Source organism: Eptatretus burgeri, chromosome 1, assembly GCF_056783735.1.
Source record: "Eptatretus burgeri isolate ZD-2024b chromosome 1, Ebu_testis_v1, whole genome shotgun sequence".
NCBI lineage: Eukaryota > Metazoa > Chordata > Myxini > Myxiniformes > Myxinidae > Eptatretus > Eptatretus burgeri.
The window spans coordinates 131,656,444-131,681,700 of NC_140961.1; the positions used below are offsets into that span (position 1 = coordinate 131,656,444).

The 25,257-nt window shown below is 45.4% G+C and overlaps 1 long non-coding RNA gene across 1 annotated transcript in view; it reads right to left on the reverse strand.

Moving 5' to 3' along the window:
- Positions 1-1,034: 1,034 nt before the first annotated feature.
- Positions 1,035-25,257, reverse strand: part of LOC147035432 (uncharacterized) — a 136,287-nt gene continuing 112,064 nt past the window's right edge. Inside the window, exons 2-3 of the long non-coding RNA XR_015062483.1 lie at positions 7,290-7,339; positions 1,035-2,630 (exon numbers count right to left, since the gene is read on the reverse strand). This is a non-coding gene — a long non-coding RNA (uncharacterized LOC147035432). The remainder of the gene's footprint in view (positions 2,631-7,289; positions 7,340-25,257) is intronic.

Below are 25,257 nucleotides of genomic sequence, written 5' to 3' on the forward strand. Positions count from 1 at the left end.
TTAAAAATCTATCTTCTCCTCGGGAATTGACTGAATGGAATGGGTTCTTAGGTATTTGAATAGCAAAATGAATTATCTAAAACTTGTCGTTGTCCAATTTTTCATTTTCGTCCCAAGGACAAGGTCACAAGGTCAAAAACTTAGAAAATTGCGAATTTTGACATAAAAATCATTCGACCGCCCAAACTTTGAGAGGGAGGATGACAATATTTTTAATGAATAATCTTGAGGTCATTCCCCACATAAAGTCTTGAAATCATTTTGCTCTATCTCGAACACCTTGCCCATGGCGCCCCCTTTAAGTTTGTTTTTACGCTAATTTCATCAAAGTATGGATAATCCGAGGAGTGCAAAATGCCATATAGCCTATATGACGTTATATTGTTCCTGGAATGTTCCAGAGGAGGTTTTGCACCAAAGGTCATAATCCTTGACTTTTGACCTTTAAAGACCACAAAGGTCAAATTTTCAAAGTTGTGGGAATCGAACTGGGGTTTCAACCTTATTTGACGAACTAACTCCAATAAGCCATAGCACATATCCTGTTTCTTTATTTTAATGTCCACAACATTGTTTTGTGACCTTTAAAGGTTATGCAAAGGTCAAATTTTGAAAGTTGTTGAACGAAACCGGGTTTTCGACATTTTGCAGCTCACAACCCGTCACCCGTACCACATCATGTTGATCATTTTTGTAACTTGGTCAAAAATTATCACATTGTCTCATCCTTGACTTCTGAAACAATCTACATCGTCAAATACTGCTTGTGAACCATTGTCGTCTTCAGACTTGTTAATTTTCTGAAGTTTATAGAATTTGTTTTTCACTTGCAAGTTGTGGGTTACAATGCATAAATAAAGGTGGAAAAAGTCTGATTTAATGAAATTTAATTCCAGGCTATAAGGCAACAAAAGGTGAAAATTTTGAAAGGGGTGTAGATTTTCTATAACAACTGTATATACATCTGAAAATCATAGAAAAAAAAAAACAACAGGGCTGGCACGATCTTCACCAAATTTTGCATCCGTGTTGGTAGTACCCAAGGTCAGGTTGTGAGCGCAAATAACCCCCCTCCCTTGTGAGGGGGCAGGAAGGAGACGACTTTTATTTAGTTGGAACATCAGCACCAAATGGTTTAAATGAAGGGTTTCCTTTGTTAAAACATTATTAACCATTTAATAATCATTCTTCACTATTTTCTTCCCCTTTTAGTGCTTTCTTTACATTTCCTTTTCTTTATTTCATCCAATACCTTGCATATGACATTCATATTTCTATCCAATATAGCTACTGCTCAACCACAGTGCGGCAGCAGTGAGGTCATCAGTGATATCACTAACCCACTAATGTTAGAAACTCTTCCAAACTGCAGGGAGAAGAGGAAGTGCTATGCCTGAAAAATCAGCACTTATATTTTTTCACAGTGTCTAACTAAAACTGTTTTATTGTTTAGTTTTACTCTTGTTCCACAACCGCAAACCGGTAGTTACTGTTGGAATTAGCAACTACCTTGGTTTTCACATTGTCTGCTTTTGTCCTTATAATTCAAGTAAAGCACACTGCCTCCCAAAATCTTTGTCCGACATGTATTAAATGTACAGGATCCTCTATAAAGAGCCTTTTCTATGAATAAAAACTGGTGCCAAAGCCCATGGAAGAGGTAAACAATGCAGGGAAGAGTGATAATGAACTGTCTAAAGGGAACATGCACAGGGATTGGGTGGGAGAGGTGGATGATTAAAGGGTTGGTAAAGGATTTGGATAAACAAGTACAACGACATGTCATGTTATAGATATTTTATAACTGATTTTGATTCCTCAGGTGTGAACCTTTCATCATATTGTTTTAATTGAATGGGATTTCTGGTTTGAATCCACATTCTGCAAAAAAGAATTTCTACGATTAAGGATGTTTCATTCTTGTGATGCTTGTTTTTTGTCTCTGTTATCGTTTCAAACACAAACAAAAAACATGACATTTGTGTGGTCTTTCTTGTTTATGTCTAATGTTATAACCTCACCCTGATCAAGTCAGATGGATATGCATAATCATGCAAGAGGTGAATATACAAACATGCATGTAAATGCATACACGCACACACTGCTCACACCCATGGTACATCATTACACATTGCTTTGTCTGTGTCACAGGCGTATGTATAACAAAGTAAAATGAAGAACTAGTCGGCTTCGTTCAAGCTAGTGTTGATCTGCATCAGCAAACAAGAAAACAATCGGAATAAACCAGCTCTTTTAACATCGACGAAGGATCAATGCCCGAAACGTGAGCTTCTTCCTCCCAACTTCCCACTACAGTTAGGATACCTCAATAAATGTCTACTCGATTTCATCTATTGCATGTATAACAAAGAGGTGAGCAATATTAACAGAATAAATCATGGTCAATATCTGAAGCATTTTGACAAAGGAGACTGCACAGTGAAAGGAAGGTAAATCGTGCGGGGAGGAAAGGAGGCTCAGATATTTGAAGCCCATTTACCTGCGGTGGCAGCAAAACGAGCCAGCACCGTGGAACCCCCGGCAAGCTCACGGCACTGAGTCACGGCTTGAGCCAAGATGCGACGTAGGTGGTGAGAGGCCGTGCACAGCATCGGAAAATGGCGTGGGGCCTGTGGGACGGACAGAGAAGGAGTGTGTTTGGGCTTGAAACACCGCATGGTAAGAACATTAATTTCCTCCCCCTCTCTGCTGATAGGTCTTGGAGTTCCACCCACGATAATGTCCGAAAGCAATCATTATAAGATACGTCATATCAAGCCTCTCAAATGTCAGCGAGTGCAAGTCAAACTAAAAAAAATCCCGTAAATCATGACCTGCTCTTTCAGACTTCGCTTGAGGAAACAAAAGCCACTGAGTATTATGCCCTTCAATATCTGGAAAGAATGCACCATCAGAGGGAGTAAAAAGCCCTGAAAAAAGGCAAAGGCCCCAAACTTTGATGGATGTTTGCAGATGGCAGCCTCGTCATGATACCAACAATCACATCTGTGAATAGTCTGAGCTGAAAATCCAATAAATCAACAGGAAATATCAACATTTCAATTTGCATTATTAATTATTACGAGCCAAAACCCCGTCACAGACGGATGCTTCAGAGTTGAAGGTTGACTATTGGCACTATGTGCAATGCACTCTTACAGGTACGAAGTTTCTAATATATAGATACAATGTTTCTTGTTACATTTTTTGTGTCAAATTCACATTCTGAGGTAGTCAGCATGTACAGAAGAGGGTTTTACATTGGAGACGCTATTTTCGAGGAGTGGAATTACACCTTTCAGCGGTGACATCACACGTCGCCATGTAAACGAATGTAAAACGAAGTGTTTATTCTGCTTCAGAGATGAAGTTTGACTATTGCCACTATGTGCGATGCACTCTTACAGGTACGAAGTTTCTTTAAGTCCAGGTCACAGTACCGAGAAAAACGTGACGCGACCGCTAGGAGGAGCACAAAATTGGTCCTTCAGTATTAATATATGGAAGATTATTATGAGCAAAGGTACCTGGCATTGCCAGGCAACGCCAGTCCCTCCCAACACCCCTTCCGCTTCCTCCTCCCACCCCTTCCGCTTCCTCCTCCCACCCCATCCCCCTCCCTCCTCCCACCCCCTCCCCTCCCACCCCATCCCCCTCCCTCCTCCCACCCCATCCCCCTCCCTCCTCCCACCCCATCCCCCTATCCCCCTCCCTCCAGACTCCCACCCCACCCCTTTCCCTCCTTCCTCCCAGCCATTTCCAAGGAAAGGATGGAGGGAGGGGAGAAGGCAGAGGGCAGAAGGAGGGGAGAGGAGAGGACAGAGGGAGAAGGGAGGGGAAACGAGAAAGTGGAGAAGAGTGAGGAAAGGGAGGGGGGAAGCGAGCCCTCACCAAAAGTTACTATACACTGTGGGAGGGAGGGTGCGAGGAGGGGATGAGAGAGAGGGAGACAGAGACAGAGAGACAGAGACAGAGAGACAGAGGGATGGAGAGAGTGAGGAGGTGAGGGAGTGAGGAAGTGAGAGAAGGAGAAGGAAAAAAAAAAAGAGAGAAAAAAAACCTCATTTCAGAACAGCTGCACACACAACCACACAGCAGAGTTTGTAAAGTAATGCACTGGCATCTATCTATAATTCCAGCAATGTGTGTGTGTGTGTGTGTGTGTGTGTGTGTGTGTGTGTGTGTGTGTGTGTGTGTGTGTGTGTGTGTGTGTGTGTGTGTGTGTGTGTGTTAGGGTTAGGGTTACAAGACCCTACAAGGTTAGGGTTACAACCAATGGCAAGACACGTTGTTGCGTGGGCGTGGCCGATGGGGAAGGGAACCTCAGCCGCGTTCCCCATTACGGTTACAACGTACAGGCTTCCGGAGAGTGATGACTGTGTATTCTAATAATTTCTCGATTTCTTATGCACATTTATAGATAAACACAATGGCCCAAGTTATGATCGTTTTCATATTAGACGGTGTATAAATTTTGGGAACATCAGAGTGCTGGTATGCTCCGAACCAGGAAGTAAATTTTTTCTCTCTCTTCTCTTCTCTTTTTGTTTTTCCTTGCCACGACATTGCGAAAAGGTAAAATACGTTGGCGCTAATTGAATAATTGGGTATTAAAAATAAATTGCGAATAATCGACACTGCGAATAATATCGAACTTCCGGGTCACGCACGTACGGGCACGTGAGAGCGAAGAAACGGCCTGTGTGGTTTATTTATTTATTATTATTCTGATTTTTTTTTTTTTTTTTTTTTTTTTTTAAGGGCACGTACAAGTATCTACAAATCTTTGATATCTCAGTTTCAGAAAATTTGTGGGAAAATGAAACAAAAGAAACCACTGAAAACATGGAAGTCCCGCTCACATACGACCGAATGATCCCATCGAGCGTGAACATCGAAAACAAAGCTTTATGACCAGATATCATACTTGGGTGCAAAAAAGAGAAGAAGGCATTGCTAAGTGAGGTGTTAATACCAGTGATTTAGGACTAAATGCAGAAATCAAGAAAATGACAAAACACCAAGACCTCAGAATGAAGTGAAAAGATCCTGAAAGCTGAAGAATGCCAAAGTTGTACCAGTGAGAATTGGAGCTTCGGGAATGATGACAAAGAACCTCACAGAGATATTAAAAAACATCACTGGGAATATGACTACAAACGAACTACAGTTGGAAGATGTGCGGGACTCGGTGACGATAGTGAAGAGAGCCCTAGGCACAAAACTTTGACAACAGAAAGCTTCACAGCTTGGTCCATGAATCATGACCCCTTACTGAAATGAAGGTGGATGCTTTGAAACCACCCTGGGAGGACTCCATTCCACACTCTGAAACCCACGTATGGAGATACCAATCAACAACACACACACATACACGAATACTTTGAGACCTGGGAGGGCTCCATTTCACTTTTTGAAACCCGCAAGTGTAGATACCAATCAACGACACATGCACACACATGCGGAGATGGATACTTTGAGACGTGGTAGGTCTACGTTTCACCTCCTGAAACCCACACACATATGGAGATAGCAGACAACAACAACTTGCACGAACACACGAATACTTTGAGACCTGGGAGAGGTCTCCATTCCACTTTCTGAAACCCCGATATGGAGATAACCAACGACCAATAAACCAATAAAACACACACCGGTGCCAAATGCCATTGTGGTAATACAGTTTATATACATACACACACGTGCAAATGTACACACCCATAAAGTAAATAAAAATGACAAACACAAAGATTTACCTTGAAACAGCATTCTTTGAAAGAGGATTTAAATTGGGTAATTAGCAAAGTTAAATTCAAAAATGTACCAAGCCACAGAACACAACACTCGAGGATTATCTGGAATTAATGGCGATGAAACTTCCACTCAATAACCACAAACAACTACAGTCATAGTATCCTGGGTGGAGGTGTCGGGTTTCATCAGATGGTAGGGGAATACTTTTGTGCCATGCACAAATGCTTCGCAAAACCATCCGATGGACACACAAATACACAGAAGAACTTAGGGCAATGGCTCACACATTAGTAAATCTGGACACACCACCTTGCACATCGAAATACATCCCTGGCCCCTGCACACAACCTTTTGTTCTGTCATGCTTTCAAGCTTCTTAAACAAAAGTTTGCTTTCACCAATAATGATTAAGAATAAATACTTTTGAAAGCAAAGGTAGATGTAGGAAAATGCCATTTTGCTCATTCACCCTGCAGCACACATTCATCCAGAGATGCATCACATCATACGTGATGTTGTCTCTCCGAGAACGAGGCTCATAGAAGAGAGAGGTGATAGAGGGTGAAAAGGTAACATACTGACAGTGGTGCAGTATGGATCCACAAATGGACATGACTATCAAGGGAATGAATGAACAGGAGAGAGAGAGAGAGAGAGGAGACAGTCACCTGCAAATAAGAGGGTGGTTATGGGAGGTTCATCGGGGATTAGAAAAGATAATGGGTCAGAATAGGAGATGACATGTTGGTGGTGCAGTGCCTGCTTGGAACCCTGGAGAGAAGACTAACATTGGAGGACCCTCTGCAAGGCGATTCCACAAATGGGAGAAGAAAAGGATCAAAGGAGCTAGGTGTACAGTCAGCCTTAATTTGGGGTGTTTAGCCATGGAGGGGTTACCGGAAGACCATGTGGGTCCTGGAGGAGATGGGGAGGGTCAGAAGTTACCACAAACAGATTTGAGGTTTCTTCTGAGCTCTCCTCCACTTCTGTACTGAAGTCTCATTTATCATTCCATGAAGTCGCACACCGATTGAACGTTTCATCGATCAACTGTCCAAATCAAAGCCATCTCAGCTCTAAACGTTCCCGCGAATGAGCCCTCAACCTCTGCCCTCAGTTTTGCTATTCTCTCAGCTTGATGAAAGTGGCTGCGAATCAGCTCTTCGTGCTAAACCACCAATGGATGATGCCATCCCTCCGAGCCAATTAGCCCCAGTGTTTGAGCCATGAGTGCAATTACTGAAATGTCCTTTAATTTCTCGACATGGTGCTATTGATTCACGCTTCACCCTTGTTTATAAAAGATCTTCCATGAGAATAGACCCTTGTACAGAATAACTCCATTGGTGTTCCACACTGTGCATTTGAGCAAAATGTCCGGCTGAGTTTGAAGCACAAAAATCTTTTTTTCTGGCCTGCTTCAAATCATTCAGCACCTCATCGTTACACATGATCAACAGAAAATGCATTCCACACACGAAAAAAACAATGGAGTTCTGTTGGTTATTTTGTCTACATCAATGGTCCACACTCACCTTCCCATCAAGGCATGGCACACCCCTCCTGTGGAAACACCGAGCAGCCTCTGCAGACACAAACACGGAACGGTTAAACACCGAACAGGATGACGTGTGGCCTCCAACTGCATACTGGGATACAAACAACGCTCCAAGGAAAATGGCACTGTTCGGGATGAGTCACAGCTTGTCCCGAAACATTTCTTCTCCACTTGGTTCAGCACAATGGAACCAATAAGGCAAGCCCCATGGGCAAAGTGGGCATGTCTATTCGGAAAAGTTAAATCTCCTTTGAAAACCAATTAGCATATGTTTACCAGCCATAAACAACAAAATGAGACAGGCATGGCGATGAAGACCTCGGAGGGGGGGGGGGGCTATGATCTGCGGTCGTGGGATTGCTTTGACACATGAGAGAGAGGGTCATTAAGGGAGTTTTGCTGCTACATCCAATACCTAAGCACATGTTCAGATCTCCAAGGACGTCGTGATAAAGTGGTCTTTGTTTGAGGGAAATCACAAGCTGCCATTATAACCTTGCACATAAGAACGAACAATTGAAGCAAGAATGCCTTAAAAGGCTAGGAAACAGGGTACGGTGGCAGACTGGAACTCTGTACTCACCTGTTGTAAAGGATCAGGAAATAGTGTAAGATACAATCACTTAGCTGTGCAACACCATCTCAGGTCACCTTCCGTCGCTACCCATGAGCTTTTCCATCCTCATTTAACCCTTCCAACAATCCATCGGGTATCGGCCCTGACAACATCTCCGATTTGCATTTAAAACACCTTGGACGACACGGCATATCAGCCCGTACAAATAGAAGCAACTTCTCTGATCAACACTAAAAAATTCCACAAATTTGGAAACTTGACAACACCATTACCTTCCTTAAACCAAACAATGTACCCACCAAAGCAGCCTCCTATGTAAAATCACATTACATTGTACACCCTCCAAAGTTACAGAGCACGTAATACTTAGACTCACAAACCCTCACATCCCACTCTCACACACCCAACATAGATTTACACCAAACCACTCAACTACCACTCTCCTCACAAACCTCACACAAAACACCTTTGATGGCTTGAGCAGTAGAAAACCGCCAAACACACTATTCTCACCACAATAGACATCAGCACAGCATATGAACGACATCGCAAAACTGTTACTCACAAACAAAATGGTCAACACAAACATACACAAGAACACGAAACACTGGCTTGCCAACTCCCTATCATGAAGACAGTCACATGTAGCTTTTAAGGCAAGTTATCACACATGTGATATTTTCCTTACAGAGTCCCTCAAAGCTCAGTCCTCTCCCCCACACTCTTTAATCTTTTGATGCACGACATTCCACAACCACCTGAGAACATACCTCTTCCCATAGCAACATCAACACAACCACAGCACAACTTCAACCCTTCCTCAGCACCCTATAAACCTGGCTCACCCTAAAAAATTAAAAGTAGCTCCCTCAAACTCAACAGTCAGTCTTTTAACAAATTACACCAAGAAACATAGCACAACACCATACATCACACTCAACACCATCCCTATCCCACACACACACACCAACCAAAAATACTAGGTGTCACTTTTAACACATCCATGTCATTCTCAGATCACATCACGAATATTAAAAAAAAAAAGATATGCACACCCAGGCTGAACACACTTGGGGTACTTACAGGTACCGGCTTCGGACATCACAAAGAAACAGCATCATTCGTATCCAAGCAGGACATTAAATCAAGCATTGACTACGCCAGCTGATCTTGGGCTTCCAGTCGATTAAACCCACATCTCCACATCCTGCAGACCAGACAAAACAAAGCCCTTCACATCATCACAGGTTGCAGATTAACAACACCCATCGAGCACCAAAACACACAAAGGCAAAAAATGTTAAAAACAAACATCACTTGGACATGAGAGGTAAACAGTTCTTTGCAGTTGCAGGTGTCAACTCTAATCACCCATTACATGCAACGACATGTCCAACCACCCACAGATCCAGAGACACATTGCTCCATCAGAAAGATACTACAGCATTATTCAAAACATCGCCCCACCGATTTATGACAACTACAAAAAATACATCCATACATCACCAAAACGCAATAAATAATCCGGGCCCAAACAGTATCCTGGGCAATAAACCCCCACCTATTGTTGCCGCACAGAAATTACTTCCCAGATCTGATTGTGTTCACATTTCACGCTGTAGATACCACCCACAGTTTTTACAGTACAAACGTAGACTCGATGACACCAATGACAACACCTGCAACCTCTGCCAGACCGCTCCACAAACAAAACACATTATGGAAGACTGAAAGACCCTGGCTCCACAAAGGCAAGACCACATCATTTTAGATGTGAGGGATCTCTGGGTCACTTTCAGGAGATTGATCAGCTGTGTCATGGGTCAGTTCTAGCAGTTCAAGCAGAACCGACCAGGGCTTATCAACAACAACCTGGAGGGTTTTCCATGCTCTTATGTCCTCCATAAAATGTGGAGCATCGATTAAGGTGGCAGCACGTACCATTTTAAAAGTGATTGGTGTGACAGCTCCGTCGGGGTCAATTGTGTTTTTTCTCTATTTTTTCTTTTTCTCATTTCTCGATCAGCTTCATTTTTAATTTTTTTCATCCTTTCACCGAGAGAGGAGATAATCCATGGAATGGTCTCTCTGGAAATGTAGTGGCAGCAGAAACAGTAGATAAGTTTAAATTGGAATTGGATAGGTACCTGGAAGTTTTGGAGATAGATGGGTATAGGGATTAACGCGAGTATGGATGGGTGATTGTGTACATCTGTGCTGAATGTGACATCTGTGAGAGGAACTCGTCAAGGGATAATGTATGGTTGGTATTGTATATTCTTCACCCTAAAACTGCCTTCAACCATCCCTCCCCACTCCATTGCCCCCTCCCAAAAAGGAAAACTATAACTAAATTTAAAATCCCCATTTTTCATTTTTAGCACCCTTGTGATATCCCTGAGCCTGCCACCGTGCTCTCATACTCCCTCCTCCCCTCATTCCACAAACGAGATAACATCATTTTGACGGATATATTTAAACTGGTGTTGGTGTGGTGCAAGCATGATGGACCAAATGACCTCCTGCGTCTAATTTCCTTGTTGTTCATCAATGTCAGACAATTACCATAATCAACATTGTGTTTCATATAACCTTCATCAACCCTGTGTTCAGGACAGCTCCGATCAAGCTTAGGGTTTCCGTCTCTCATCAAAGTTTGAAGTTCCGTGTCTACAGAAACTATTATTTATTTATTTTTGTATACATTGTCGAGGCTCGTATGAGAGCTAACACACGATGCACAACAAGGAGGGCAGGAGACAAGAGGGGCGGGAGAGGGAAGGATAAAACACTAGGGAACAGACATTAGATCTGTGGAAGGGAGAGGGGAGAGGGATGGGCGAGGAACACGGGTATACAAGATGGACAATACAGGGACTTTCAGGAAGGAAAGCAGGGAATTTGAAGGAGGTGGGTTTGGGGTGGATTAACGGGGACAGAAAAAAATCGTGGTTTGAGATGTGGGAAGATAAGAGGTAGTGGTGAACAGCTGTTTTGAAGGCCTGGAGGGAAGAATGGGATTTAAGAGAGTATGGGAGTTCATTCCAAAGGCAGGGAAAAAAAAGAGGAATGAAAGAGTGAAGGTGAGCAGCGATTCGTGATTTTGGTAGTTTTACCAGAAGGGGGTTGCTGGCGGACCTTGAGCCCCCTGCGGAAATATTGGATGGACATATTGTAGACAGAGCAGGCCGGAGAGAAGATGGTAGAAGACAGAAAGACCACCGACCTGCCTGTGGTGAGAGAGAGTGAGAGGCCCAAAGACTCAGCCTCACCACAAGAGATACCAATGATCCTAAATTCCTTGGTTTCCACAGTGTGAAGCCGAGAAAGGTGAGAGGCAGGAGCACCAGCCCTGAGGAGACATCAGTACTCCATCAGGCTGTGGACAAAAGCTTTGTATATGGTCAGGATCTCAGGTGGGCGAAGAAAGGACTTTGCACGACGGAGGATTCCCAGTCGGCGACTGGCTTTGGAGGCCAGGTTGGAAATGTGGCTTTCCAAAGAAAGATCATGGCAGATAGTGAGACTCAGAAGCTTGAATGAAAAGACTTCCTCCAGAGGATTGTTGAGAAAGTAGATGTGGGGGTTTTCTTAACAGTCCTTTTGGAGGGACATAGTGAGAGTGTGAGATTTGTCCAGATTGAAAGACGTGTTCCACGTGTTGGACCAGTTTGTGATTTTACCCAGATCTGCAGTGAGCAAAGAAGCTGCTGCTTGCCGGTCTGAGGGACGACAGATGGAATGGCAGAGGGTGGAGTCATCAGCAAAGAGATAAAGAGGATTTTCCAGAGAGTCGGAGAGATCATTGATGAAAACCAGGAAAAGAACAGGGCCCAGAACGCTGCCTTGAGGAACTACAGCCTGGACAGGAAGAGGGATTTGAGAGAACTCCATTTAGGGTCACACGTTGGCTGTGACAGGAGAGGAAGTCTGTGAGCCATGAGTGGAGATAGCCTTGGATATCATAGGAAGAGAGTTTGGTGAGCAGGGTACGGTGTCAGACCATGTCAAAAGCACGCGATATGTCTAGGGATATTGCTCTGATTTCATGTCCGGCATTGAGGACCTCCATCCATTGTTGGGAGAGCAGAAGCAGCATATCCAGGGTAGAATGACCTCGTCTGAAACCAAATTAATGATCGGAAATCAAGCCATTGGAGAAGAGGAAGGATTTAATGTCTGAATCGTTGATGGATTCCAGAACCTTGCTGATGATTGGGAGAAGTCTGATTGGTCTGTAGTTGCAGGGATCTGTTTTTGCACTTTTTATGCAGGGCAGTAATGTTTGCTGATTTCCAAGCAGATGGCAGATGACCTTGAGCAAATGAGAGGGTGAACAGAACAGAGAGAGGGTGAGCAAGAGCAGAGGAGCAGGTTTTTAGGACACATGAGCTGATGCCATCTGGACCGGTTGCAGAATCTGAGTCGAGGTTTGACAGAAAGCTCTCCACTTTGTCAGGAGAAAAGGACACAGAGTCCAGGGACAGATGGGTGTACAGGTACAGATGGACAGGGACAAAAAGACAGGGACCTTACCCCACCTGGGTAAGGTGGGTGCAGAAAGCGATGGGTTTCAGACACAATATTTAGATGCAAACACCAGGTTTAGGCATTCAGCCTTTTCACATGCGGTATCAGCAGTGCGGCCATTTGAGGGAAGGGAAGGGATGGAGAGGGAACATACACCCCCTCCAGGGAGATGCAAATATCCAGGGAGATGCAATTCTGAAGGAATCCTGATTGTTGTAAATGGACTTTAACAAAAACTCGTTGATATTGCCACCTGTTGCTCTCACTTTTCTCTTTTTAGGTTCCCCTGTGTTTTTAATATCTCCTTTGGAGATTAATTGACTCTTTTTGATGCAACACTGCACATGTCCCTTTTTAATAACTCAATGATTTTTACTTTTACATCCGAGATATTTTTAGTATCCGTTTTCCTTCTACATTTAATACAACACATTGTATTTAAATACATATATATGAATATATATTTTAATTAAAACCTACTTTAACTTTCCTGCAGAATGAGCAAGTCTTCTCTGCTTTCCTTAGAAATATCCATAATCTTAATTTAGAACATTTACCTAAATTATCTTCAAAAGGATATAATGAAAAAAACCTTGTGGATTAAACCACTGATTAATAACATTGTGCAAAGCCTGTTGGGCCTGGTACCCACACAGAGCCTGGCGGGCCTGGTACCCACCCACACAGAGCACGGCGGGCCTGGTACACACACAGAGCCTGGCGGGCCTGGTACCCACACAGAGCCTATTGGGCCTGGTACCCACGCAGAGCCTGGCGGGCCTGGTACCCACCCACACAGAGCCTGTCGGGCCTGGTACCCAACAACACAGAGCCTGTCGGGCCTGGTACCCACACAGAGCCTGTCGGGCCTGGTGCACGCGCAAAGCCTGTCGGGTCTGGTACCCGAGCAAAATGTAATATCGTTATATTGTCTTTATTGTCGTGACATTATCATATCAACTATAGTTATATTGTAATATCTGCTGTCATAATAAAATGGCCAAAAAAACCCCAAGATTTTTTTCAGTGCAATATTATCACAATATCTTTCACATGGAAAACTTTATAGACACCACCATCACAGTTACCTTAAATAATGAGACCCCAGTTATTGGATATCAAACTGCATGTACAATCACCTCACAAATTTAGTTTTTTTAATTCCAGGGAATCCCCATCAAATGGAAATATAGCTACACACCACCTATAGCATGTTTCCATCACAAAAGTAAAGGATGATGTCATCGGTGCAGCCCCAAAACTTCCCCAATACTCTTTGACAATAGTGGGACACTCCATTGGTGTGTGTTAAACTATGATTGTACCGAGCATTGCATTACAATGCTATACAGTTTCACTCCCCACAAGCATGTACCGAGCACTTGCAGGTGTACTATACAATATTCACTCCCCATGAATGTCCTTTGAATGTGCCATTTTGTAGCCAAGAATGTGTGAGTGTAAGAGTAATGCTTCCCAGTGGAAGGATGCAAATTGGAGTTCAAAGTAGTGAGAGTTGACAGATGTGTAAGGCTGTGTTAAAGGGAACGTGACACATTCACTTGCATCCATTACAATCGCGAGGTGCTCACGTGTGTCGGTGGGGCATCAATATTGGTGAGAAGAATTTCTAGAAGGAGAATTTGTTGAATATTTATGCTCTTCTGAATATTCTTCTTTCCAGACCTTCCTTCACAGAGCCTATTCCAGAGATGACAAATGTCGGGAGATATACCTCCTTTTAAAATGCAAAACAACCATGAGGGACAAGTGTGCAAACCAGAATTATAAGTTTCCATCTTTGACACATTTGTCTGTGAAAAATGCCTTCTTTGTGTGCAAATTATAGTTATAGGTGAATGGACGAGCAAGGTGACGGAGGGCAGGAGGCATCAGACTGACAGTGGGATAGCGGGTCGACGCAACAAGGACCCTATGATTTATGAACAAAGGTGGGGGGGGGGGCGAGAACATCAATGATACAAGTGGTACAACTGCAACCCTGAGTCCAGCAAAACCTTTGTCATCTATGCCTTCTATTTTGCAGCCACTTGCCTTACCTGGGAAAACTGCATCAACTTCCTGTAATGTTTAAAAACAACATCAGATCTCAGGAGTGATCAAGCAAAGATTTTGTGATGCAACATATTGACTAAAATATTTAAGGGGAATGACAGCTCATTTGGCCATGTGTATTTTGAATAATCATGGGACCACCACGTGATGCATCTACTTTCTTGGTCCAGATGGTCCTTTCGGAGAGACATAGTGAGAGTATGAGATTTGTCAGGATTGAAAGACATGTTCCACGTGTTGAAGCAGCTTGTAATTTTATCCAGGTCTGCAGAGAGTGAAGAGGCTACTGCTGCCTGCTGATGGCAGAGGATAAAGTTATCAGCAAAAAGATAAAGAGGATATTCTAGAGAGTTGGAGAGATTTTGATTTAATAGAAGAGATCCAGAAAGCCGTGACCAATGAGCTAAATGGCCTTTCAGACAACGACATACAAGGGTGCATTGAAGCATGGCAGTGAAGTTGGCAAGCATGCACAGTAAAGACTCCCAGAGAGATTACTTTGAAGGCGAACACGAAACATAATCGGTACGTTTGTAATAAAATTTTCCATTGCTTTAATCCTGTAGCTTTATTATCTATCTATCTATATATTACTAAAACCCTCCTCTTGTTCGTATGTATGTATGTATGTATGTATGTATGTATGTATGTATGTATGTATGTTCCCAAAATACAGCTGTTAGGGTTATCGGTACACAATAGCGCAAAAATTTTCAGCCCACCTTACTCACCATTCGCCTGCGGTGTGCAGTATCAAGTTTCGTTCAAATCGAGAAACAAAAAAAAAAAATCAAAAAATCAACTCCCGATTCAGTCAAGTTCTCTTCGAGAGAAATTTCATCAATGCAAACAACCTCAGCAGTATAGTTCGCTGGAACTATGTTTTCTTTTTTTTTGAAATGATTATTTTATCAACCGCTGTCACAACAAGAATCCAACGGGTTCACGGGTCGTCTCGTATTTTACTAAAACTCTCATCTTGTATGTATGTATGAATGTATGAATGTTCCCAAAATACAGCCAAAACGGTACATGATAGCACAAACATTTTCGGCCCACATTAATCAACATTCTCCTGCGGTGTGCAGTGTCAAGTTTCGTTAAAATTGGGCAACAAAAAAATTATTTAAAAATCAATTCCCGATTCAGTCAAGTCCTCTTCAGGAGCATTTGATCAATGCAAACAACCTCAGCGGTATAGTTTGCTGGAGCTATCTTTTTTTTTTTTCCTTGAAATGATTTATTTTAAAATCTCAAATATTAAGTATAGACAAAGAACGATTTATTTTTAAGCATAAAATAAACATTGCCATTTTGATCTTATACTTCTGTGTTCATCTATATTCTATATCTTACTAAAACTCTCATTTTGTATATATATATATATATATATATATATATATATATATATATATATATATATATGTATGTATGTATGTATATATGTATATATGTATGTATGTTCCCAAAATACAGCCAAAACAGTACACGATTGCGCAAAAAATTTAGGGCCACCTGACTCACCATTCGCCTGCGGTGTGCAGTATCAAGTTTCGTTCAAATCGAGAAACAAAAAAAAAAATCAAAAAATCAACTCCCGATTCAGTCAAGTTCTCTTCGAGAGAAATTTCATCAATGCAAACAACCTCAGCAGTATAGTTCGCTAGAGCTATGTTTTCTTTTTTTTTTAAATGATTATTTTATCAACCGCTGTCACAACAAGAATCCAACGGGTTCACGGGTCGTCTCGTATTTTACTAAAACTCTCATCTTGTATGTATGTATGAATGTATGAATGTTCCCAAAATACAGCCAAAACGGTACATGATAGCACAAACATTTTCGGCCCACATTACTCAACATTCTCCTGCGGTGTGCAGTGTCAAGTTTCGTTAAAATTGGGCAACAAAAAAATTATTTAAAAATCAATTCCCGATTCAGTCAAGTCCTCTTCAGGAGCATTTGATCAATGCAAACAACCTCAGCGGTATAGTTTGCTGGAGCTATCTTTTTTTTTTTTCTTGAAATAATTTATTTTAAAATCTCAAACATTTAGTATAGACAAAGAACGATTTATTTTTAAGCATAAAATAAACATCGCCATTTTGATCTTATACTTCTGTGTTCATCTATATTCTATATATTACTAAAACTCTCATTTTGTATATATACATATATATATATATATATACATATATATATATATATATATATATGTATGTATGTATATATGTATATATGTATGTATGTTCCCAAAATACAGCCAAAACAGTACACGATTGCGCAAAAAATTTAGGGCCACCTGACTCAACATTCGCCTGCGGTGTGCAGTATCAAGTTTCGTTCAAATCGAGAAACAAAAAAAAAAAAATCAAAAAATCAACTCCCGATTCAGTCAAGTTCTCTTCGAGAGAAATTTCATCAATGCAAACAACCTCAGCAGTATAGTTCGCTAGAGCTATGTTTATTTTTTTTTTAAATGATTATTTTATCAACCGCTGTCACAACAAGAATCCAACGGGTTCACGGGTCGTCTCGTATTTTACTAAAACTCTCATCTTGTATGTATGTATGAATGTATGAATGTTCCCAAAATACAGCCAAAACGGTACATGATAGCACAAACATTTTCGGCCCACATTACTCAACATTCTCCTGCGGTGTGCAGTGTCAAGTTTCGTTAAAATTGGGCAACAAAAAAATTATTTAAAAATCAATTCCCGATTCAGTCAAGTCCTCTTCAGGAGCATTTGATCAATGCAAACAACCTCAGCGGTATAGTTTGCTGGAGCTATCTTTTTTTTTTTTCTTGAAATAATTTATTTTAAAATCTCAAACATTTAGTATAGACAAAGAACGATTTATTTTTAAGCATAAAATAAACATCGCCATTTTGATCTTATACTTCTGTGTTCATCTATATTCTATATATTACTAAAACTCTCATTTTGTATATATACATATATATATATATATATATATATATATATATATATATATATATATATATATATTGTTGCGGATTCGCGCCCGCCGGCGTGCGAACGGCCACGTAACTCGAATCGCGGCACGTCGCCCACCGGACGGACAATCCAGTCGTGACCCTCTCGGACTAACGCCGGGAAGTCACGGGTGGACCTTTCGGTCTCACCACGATCGTGCCAATCGGCCCCCGCGTGGGATAGGGTTGCTCGCCAAATTCGACCTACCTAAGTACCCACACGGAGGGTAGACCGGGCGATCGCACCTCGCCGCAGGTCGACTTCGGACACGGGCCACTTTAAGCGACCCGTTCCGTACTATCGGGATAACCGAGCGGTGTTATTCGTCGGCCTCGACGGTTCGATTAATTATCGGGCGTTTTAGCCCACGACCAACCCTTTGCGTGAAGCAAGATGGAGATTCAATGAAAGAAAAGACGAAGCGAAGTGGGAAAACAGTTCAACATAACTCACATTTATTTCGCGATGAACGGGAAGCACACATATACCATTACACCAAAAGCACATGTAAAAGGAGAAGAAACACAATATTACACAAAAAGCAAATATAAAAGAGAAACACAGTGCAGAGCTATCCGACTACCGAGCACACGGCAACACTTATACAATTTTACTTCACAGACGGCGCCGACAACACGTATACCCAAAGCAAAAGAAAAGAACCACCCTCCAGGATGAGGCGGGCCTGGGGCCGAGACCGTGTCGGGCCTACCGTCTGATGATGAGACGCAAATTGGCGGTGGCGCCTCAACTCCGCCTGCCTCGCGGACAGTGTCTGGTAGGGGGTGGGAAGGGGGCCCCCTTGTCGCACTATCTCAGCGCGGGGGGAAACAGGAGGGGGTTGTTGATGCTCGGGGGAAAGGAGGATATCACCCTGTCTCGGGTCCCGCGACGAGCGTCTCCTCCTCGACCTCGGTCGCGTTGCTGGCCTCTCCCTCTGCAGCTCCCGGCACCGACGCGAGCACCCCCTCGTCCGCCTTCGCCGCCGCCACCTCTCCACAGCTCCGTCTAATCGCCCTCTCCGTCTCCTCTCTTGGCTCGTCCCAACTCTTCACTCTTGACTTCTCCCCTCCGAACCCACCACTCCCCAGCTCCACTGACAACTCGTTCCAACGCACCACTCTCAACTTTCTTTACTGACGAACGCAGCCGTTTATATAAGCCCCGTGGCTTCGCTCCTTCACCTTTGACCCTCTGCCTCCGACCCTTCACCTCTCTAACTGGCTCCCCATTGGACCGAGGAAAAGTGGGCGTGAATGCTTTTTGATCCATGAATTTTCATATAGCGTCCTCACTCCAACGCCCTGGAGGCGGGGCCAAATCGCCCCAGCTCGCCGATAGGACGGAACAGAAGTGGGCGTGAGTCGTTTTTGATCCGTTTTTCTCGGAAAGTCTGTGATGTTTCTGAACACGCTGCTCGGTGCGCGCCCTACACGAGTCCAGTATCGGTGCCCACAAGTGGCGCGAGAATGGTGGGGATGCGAGGGTGGCGAGTTGTGACGGTAAAGGTCGTGGCTGTTGTTGTGAAGCGGCGTTGTGGTTGGTGGTTGTTGTTGTGAAGCGGCGTTGTGGTTGGTGGTGGTAGTAATGGCGGCTGGTCCAAAATAAAGATAGTAAAAGAAAAACGGCTATCCTGAAGAGTCGCAGCCCGACTGAATGACATTTATTCCCTCGAAACAACGGGTTTGGGCCTAACTACACATATACTTACAGAGATATCTCACCTCAGGGAACTGAATGGTGGTTTGTGAATTTCGTCAACCACAACAATATATATATATATGTATGTATGTATATATGTATATATGTATGTATGTTCCCAAAATACAGCCAAAACGGTACACGATTGCGCAAAAAATTTAGGGCCACCTGACTCACCATTGGCCTGCGGTGTGCAGTATCAAGTTTCGTTCAAATCAGGCAACGAAAAAAAATTATTAAAAAATCAATTCCCGATTCAGTCAAGTACTCTTCAGGAGTATTTCATCAATGCAAACAACCTCAGTGGTATAGTTATCTGGAGCTATCTTTTTTTTTTCTTGAAATGATTTTTTTAATCAACCACTGTCACAAACGGGAACCCAACGGGTTCACGGGTCGTCTAGTATACAACTAAAAATGACTGTGATGCCTGCATGCACAGAGTAGCCAGTATCATACCTGCATATGCAGTGGCCAGTATTATACCTGAAGATTGGAATGTGGAGCTTATGTTCAGAACAGTCACAAAAGAGACATAGTCTCCAAACACACTATGCAACTTGCCTGATATGCCGGAGCAGGAAGTGGCCAAATACATAAACTGACCAATCTAGGTTATCCTGCACTCTTGTATGCTGTCAAGAACAGGCAAGATTGAGTCTCATTTAGGCTTGAAAATGATCGAGAAAGTTAGGCTGACTTTATGACGAGGGATCCCTTGTTTCATCCTTTATGTCGGTCCAAATACACTAACCGCAAAACAGTACACCAGAAGAAAAGCCAGCTTGCAAAGCTGGAAAGCACTTCATCAGCAGACTACTCTGGTTCTACTGAACATTTATGTGCTCCAACATCAAGTGTAAAGTACAAATCAGAGTCTTTAATTTGTGGATCAAAGCACTCTAGTGCGACATTCATGGTATTCGTGTCCCCAAAATAAATAACCTGAGGGCTGAGTAACTACCTAAACAAACTCACTCACACGGACGACTTAAATAAAATTGCCGGACGACTTAAATAAAATTGGCGGCGCTAAGACAGACATGCCGGGGGCGCACTCATATTTACAGTACATCTTAACCTTAACTTACAAATTTTACACTAAACCATGGCCCAGGATCAATGAACTCTGCAAAAAGAAAGCAGTTAGCAGGGAGCCAGGCTGCTCGCATGCAGTCTCTGACTCAAACAATGCAGGTGACAGGGAACGTGGCCGGCTGCTCACACGCAGTCCAAGGCCTTCCCTTTTTGAACTGAACGCAGTGAACCACAACGGTGCATGGGCTGCACAAACGCAGTCTCCGTGCCAGCTCAAGTGGCACACGCAATGAGCACAACGAATGGATGGATGAATGGATGGACGCAAACACGGTGCACGGGCCGCCACTGCAGGCCCGTGTTGTAGCTGCCAACAGGGCAGTTCTCGCAGCTTGCAAACTGTTGCTTTCTGATCCTGGCGCACATGGAAATGAACAGGGGGTGGACAAAGCAAAAATTGAACGGGGCTGGTGAGCAGGGGCAGTGGGCATGGCATGGCAAAGGTGATCAGGCAAACACAGCCCGCAGAAGAAGGCGGCTGCAGGCAAACACAGCCGGCAGATGAACTGGCCGGCACAGGCCTTGAAGTCCCACAGCTGCAGATGATCCGGCCGGCACAGGCCTTGTAGCAACACAACAGCTGCCGATGAAGTGGGCCGGCACAGGCCTTGAAGAAAAACAGCCAGCCGGCAGATGAAGTGGGCCGGCACAGGCCTTACAGCAACACAGCCAGCAGATGAAGCTGGCCAGCCTTTGCCGTTCAGTGGAGGTTGGTGGAGGGAGTGCGGTGGTGCTGGCCACTCGGAAGGCGGGCTCGGACCTACCTACCTACCTGTCTCCCTCCCACCTATCGCCATTGCCTGTCACTGTACATACCCACTCCCTTAATTTGTCAAACCCCAATTTAGCCCCAACTTATTTTCTTTTATTTTTTTACTTCCCCACTATAAATCGTCCCCTAACCCCCTTTATCGTCCTTGTTCGGCTAACCTATTCTGTCACCTAGCCTACTCCCAACCCCTACGTTCCCTTCCCGGAGGGGAATAAGGGAGAGCTAACGTCCTGTGTCGAGGCCCAATTCAAGCCTCAGGATGGCCTCCCCAGACTTCAGCGATCTAACCCAAAGTGGGTCCAGCGGCCCACAACGAGAGCGAGGGGATGGATGGTGCGGAGGGGTACACTTCCCAATCTACCCTATCCATTTAACTGCTAAACTACCCCGGGGCTTTCAACAAGCGCCTCTCGCTTAAATTATTGGTTCTAACAACCCAGATTCCCGTCGCCTGTGTTGGTGTCCTCACAATTTCGGGCCTCGCCCCCCAATTTTCTCTCCGTGTCCTCACACGGTCTCATGGCTGGGACACGTGGCTCCCTTTGGCAGGCACGACCCTCTGCCGAATCTCCCGCTATGGCACCCCCGGGCACTACACTGCCTCCGAGCCTACCAGCTCCCTAACACCGGGGAGTTCCCCCCATGGCACCTCCCCTGAAACGCACACGTGGCAGGCTGGCTTCCCGGGCCCCTTTCCGAGGGTCACCCGTGCCCACAACACTGCCCACGCGGCTAATGGCGCCCCGGGCCCCCGCACCAAGCAGGTGCACCCGTGCCCACTACGCTATCCCGGCCCCCCATGGGCCCTTGGCCTACCACGGCCGACTAGCCTGGTGCCCGGGGTACCCACTCAGCGATACTCACCTTTCGCAGCCACGCTCCCAGCCCGTCAACAGGGCTCCTGCACCCCTCCAAACGGGTTTCGAGCCTACACTCCCACCAACAACAAAACGACTTCCATTTTTCAATTTGACTAACCCCCTAACTCACTCTACACTGACCCCGGGGTCCCTTGGGCGGGAGTCACTCCTCCCCCCAATCACTCATCGCACCATGCATTCCCCATTCGCTCCATAAACACAGACCCGCTGGCCTCACTCACTCACTCACCAAGCACATGCTTCCACTTCACTCACCAACTCTTCAACACACTCACCGCTGAACTCTGCCAGCCTTCTAACTACATCCCCAAACTAACTCGTGCTCCCACGTCGTCCCTTAAACTATAGCACGTTCCATTTAACCTACGTAGCTAAGCTACGTCAACTCTACACATCCACAAGTCTGTCACTGTCCTCGAATGTCCCAAAAATCAATTTCCCAACCTAAATCTCGCTACAATCCCTCTAACTAATCCATTCCACGGACTCCATGAGGACTTACCCCTGCCCCATGAAGTCGGTCTAACTAAGCTAACCCTTCCCCCTAACTAGTTTCCATCCTGTGCCCTGGGTAAGGGGGTCTTCCACCCCTTGCCCAGGAATCCTGTGCACCCGAAAGTGAGGCTTGTTTTTTTTTTGTTTTTTTTCCATGCGCAGCACCAGCGCGGCAACTCGCGCACTTTGCACCTGCCCGTGATGTCATGCAGCTGCACGTGTTCCTCGTCCCTCCTTGGACGGTACCATCCGGCAGGGATACCCCTCCTGCCGGATTCCAACCCCACGTGCAGCCATGACGTCACCGTGTGCATAAAAAAACACAAGCCCCACGTCTCGAGGGGTTCCCCACGCGAACACATGTGCTTTGCCCGTTGGAGCTTAACACACACGATCGCGTGGAGAACCCGTCCGGTCCAAATCCGTTATCCTGCCTAAACTTTGTCCGTCCGCGGGATCGGCAAATCCACCGCGTGCGTTTCCAGACCGGGACTTCACTCTCGCAAGCGAGCACGTGGGGGCCTCGTGCGTTGCACAGCACGGACCTCGTGCTCACTGCTGGGTGAACCCGGCACGGTCCCCGAAACAACTACAGCCGCTACTCGGCTTTCTTTCTTCACATGTCGCCGTCGTCGCCATTCCACACACGCACTCCCGCGTGTTACGACGCTCACACTCCACACCATTACATTCACACCGGGAGACGCGGCTGCGTGCTCCTGCATGCCAACCGACATCTCCCTCACATACCGCTCTCTCACACACACGGTCTCCCTTGCATAAACCATACCACTCACACGTGGTGCTCCATTCACTCGCGGCCTTCCACTCACTCGTGCCTCACTACTCACACAAACCACACCACTCACACACGCGGGGGCACTCACCCGCGGTGCCTCATCCACACACCGTGCCTCACTCACACACGCGGGGGCACTCACCCGCGGTGCCTCACTCATACACCGTTCCTCACTCACACACGCGGGGGCACTCAACCGCGGTGTTTCATCCACACACGGCGTGCTGGGAAGCACGTACTCCGGCACCATCGCCACCACACCACTCACACACGGGGTCGCTTCCACACACGGGGACGCACTCACACCTTACATCACACATACCGGGACAACCACACTGGGGATTCGTGTCCCCACAAGGGTCTCCGGGGCCTTTATACCCCCCAAGCTCTCCGTGCACCTGTCCACAGCACCCGTCCTCTCAACCTCGCAAAGCACGACCGAACTCACTTGGTCGTGACTCGCCTCAAGGGGGCATACTCCCTCCCCTCGTTCCTGGAGGAGGCTATCCCGCTGCTCGCACCGGGCCTCCACCCAGTCCACCAGCTCACCCCCATTGTCCTTCACTACCTCCGTGTGTGTGTGTGCGTCACTTACCCCGTCTTCATCGTGTAGTCTTCCCTCTATCGTTCCCATCTCCCATGTCTCTGCCAACTCTTCACCCTTTACCTCCCTTGTCTCCACTATTTTTATTTCCTTTGTCGTCACCTCGTGTCTCGTCTCACACGTTTTGGTCTCCCCATTTAATTTTTCCCTTTCGGTCACCGTCGCACCCCCTCCCAGTTCGTTCGCTCCCACACGTGGAGTCGCCATTTTTATCTCCCTGCTAACGGCCTTCATGCCCGCCTGCAGGCATCGGCCCATGTTCTGCGTCTCACCCCGGAGCTTTTTCGTTTCTTCCTTCATTTGCTTGTTCATGCCTTTCATTTCGTTTTTCATTGCATTTGTATTTGTATCCATCTTTTTGTTCATGCCTTTCATTTCCGCATTCATTTGTGCCAGCATGGTGAATAGCTGGGCCATGTCGGGTGCGCTTGGGTGAGCCATTTCGGCAGGGGTTGGGGAAGGGTTTTGGTGGAGAGGGGGAGGGGAGGTGTCATACACCGTGGCCGCTGCCGCACCCATTTCGGGCTCTGGGTTCAGTTGGGCGAGTTTGTTTTCCTGTACAACCAACATTTCCTGCACGGGGATTTCATCCTGAGCCATGGATTCTACACATTCTACATCCATTTCTAATACCCCCGGCTCCCGCTCGCCTTGAGACGCCATCTTGCTTCTCTTAAAGGGTTAATTTAGCTCGCTCGTAATTTGGAGGGAATTGGGGGTCGCTCCTCTCACCCCTGGACCGATTCCCGCGAATTTAGCCGGAGACAGGAGAGCCCGTTTTCCCGTTCTCCGATACCAGTGCCGCGAGGAGGGCGATGGGTTTATATCCCACTCCTGACACCAGTGTTGCGGATTCGCGCCCGCCGGCGTGCGAACGGCCACGTAACTCGAATCGCGGCACGTCGCCCACCGGACGGACAATCCAGTCGTGACCCTCTCGGACTAACGCCGGGAACTAGTCACGGGTGGACCTTTCGGTCTCACCAAGATCGTGCCAATCGGCCCCCGCGTGGGATCGGGTTGCTCGCCAAATTCGACCTACCTAAGTACCCACACGGAGGGTAGACCGGGCGATCGCACCTCGCCGCAGGTCGACTTCGGACACGGGCCACTTTAAGCGACCCGTTCCGTACTATCGGGATAACCGAGCGGTGTTATTCGTCGGCCTCGCCGGTTCGATTAATTATCGGGCGTTTTAGCCCACGACCAACCCTTTACGTGAAGCAAGATGGAGATTCAATGAAAGAAAAGACGAAGCGAAGTGGGAAAACAGTTCAACATAACTCACATTTATTTCGCGATGAACGGGAAGCACACATATACCATTACACCAAAAGCACATGTAAAAGGAGAAGAAACACAATATTACACAAAAAGCAAATATAAAAGAGAAACACAGTGCAGAGCTAT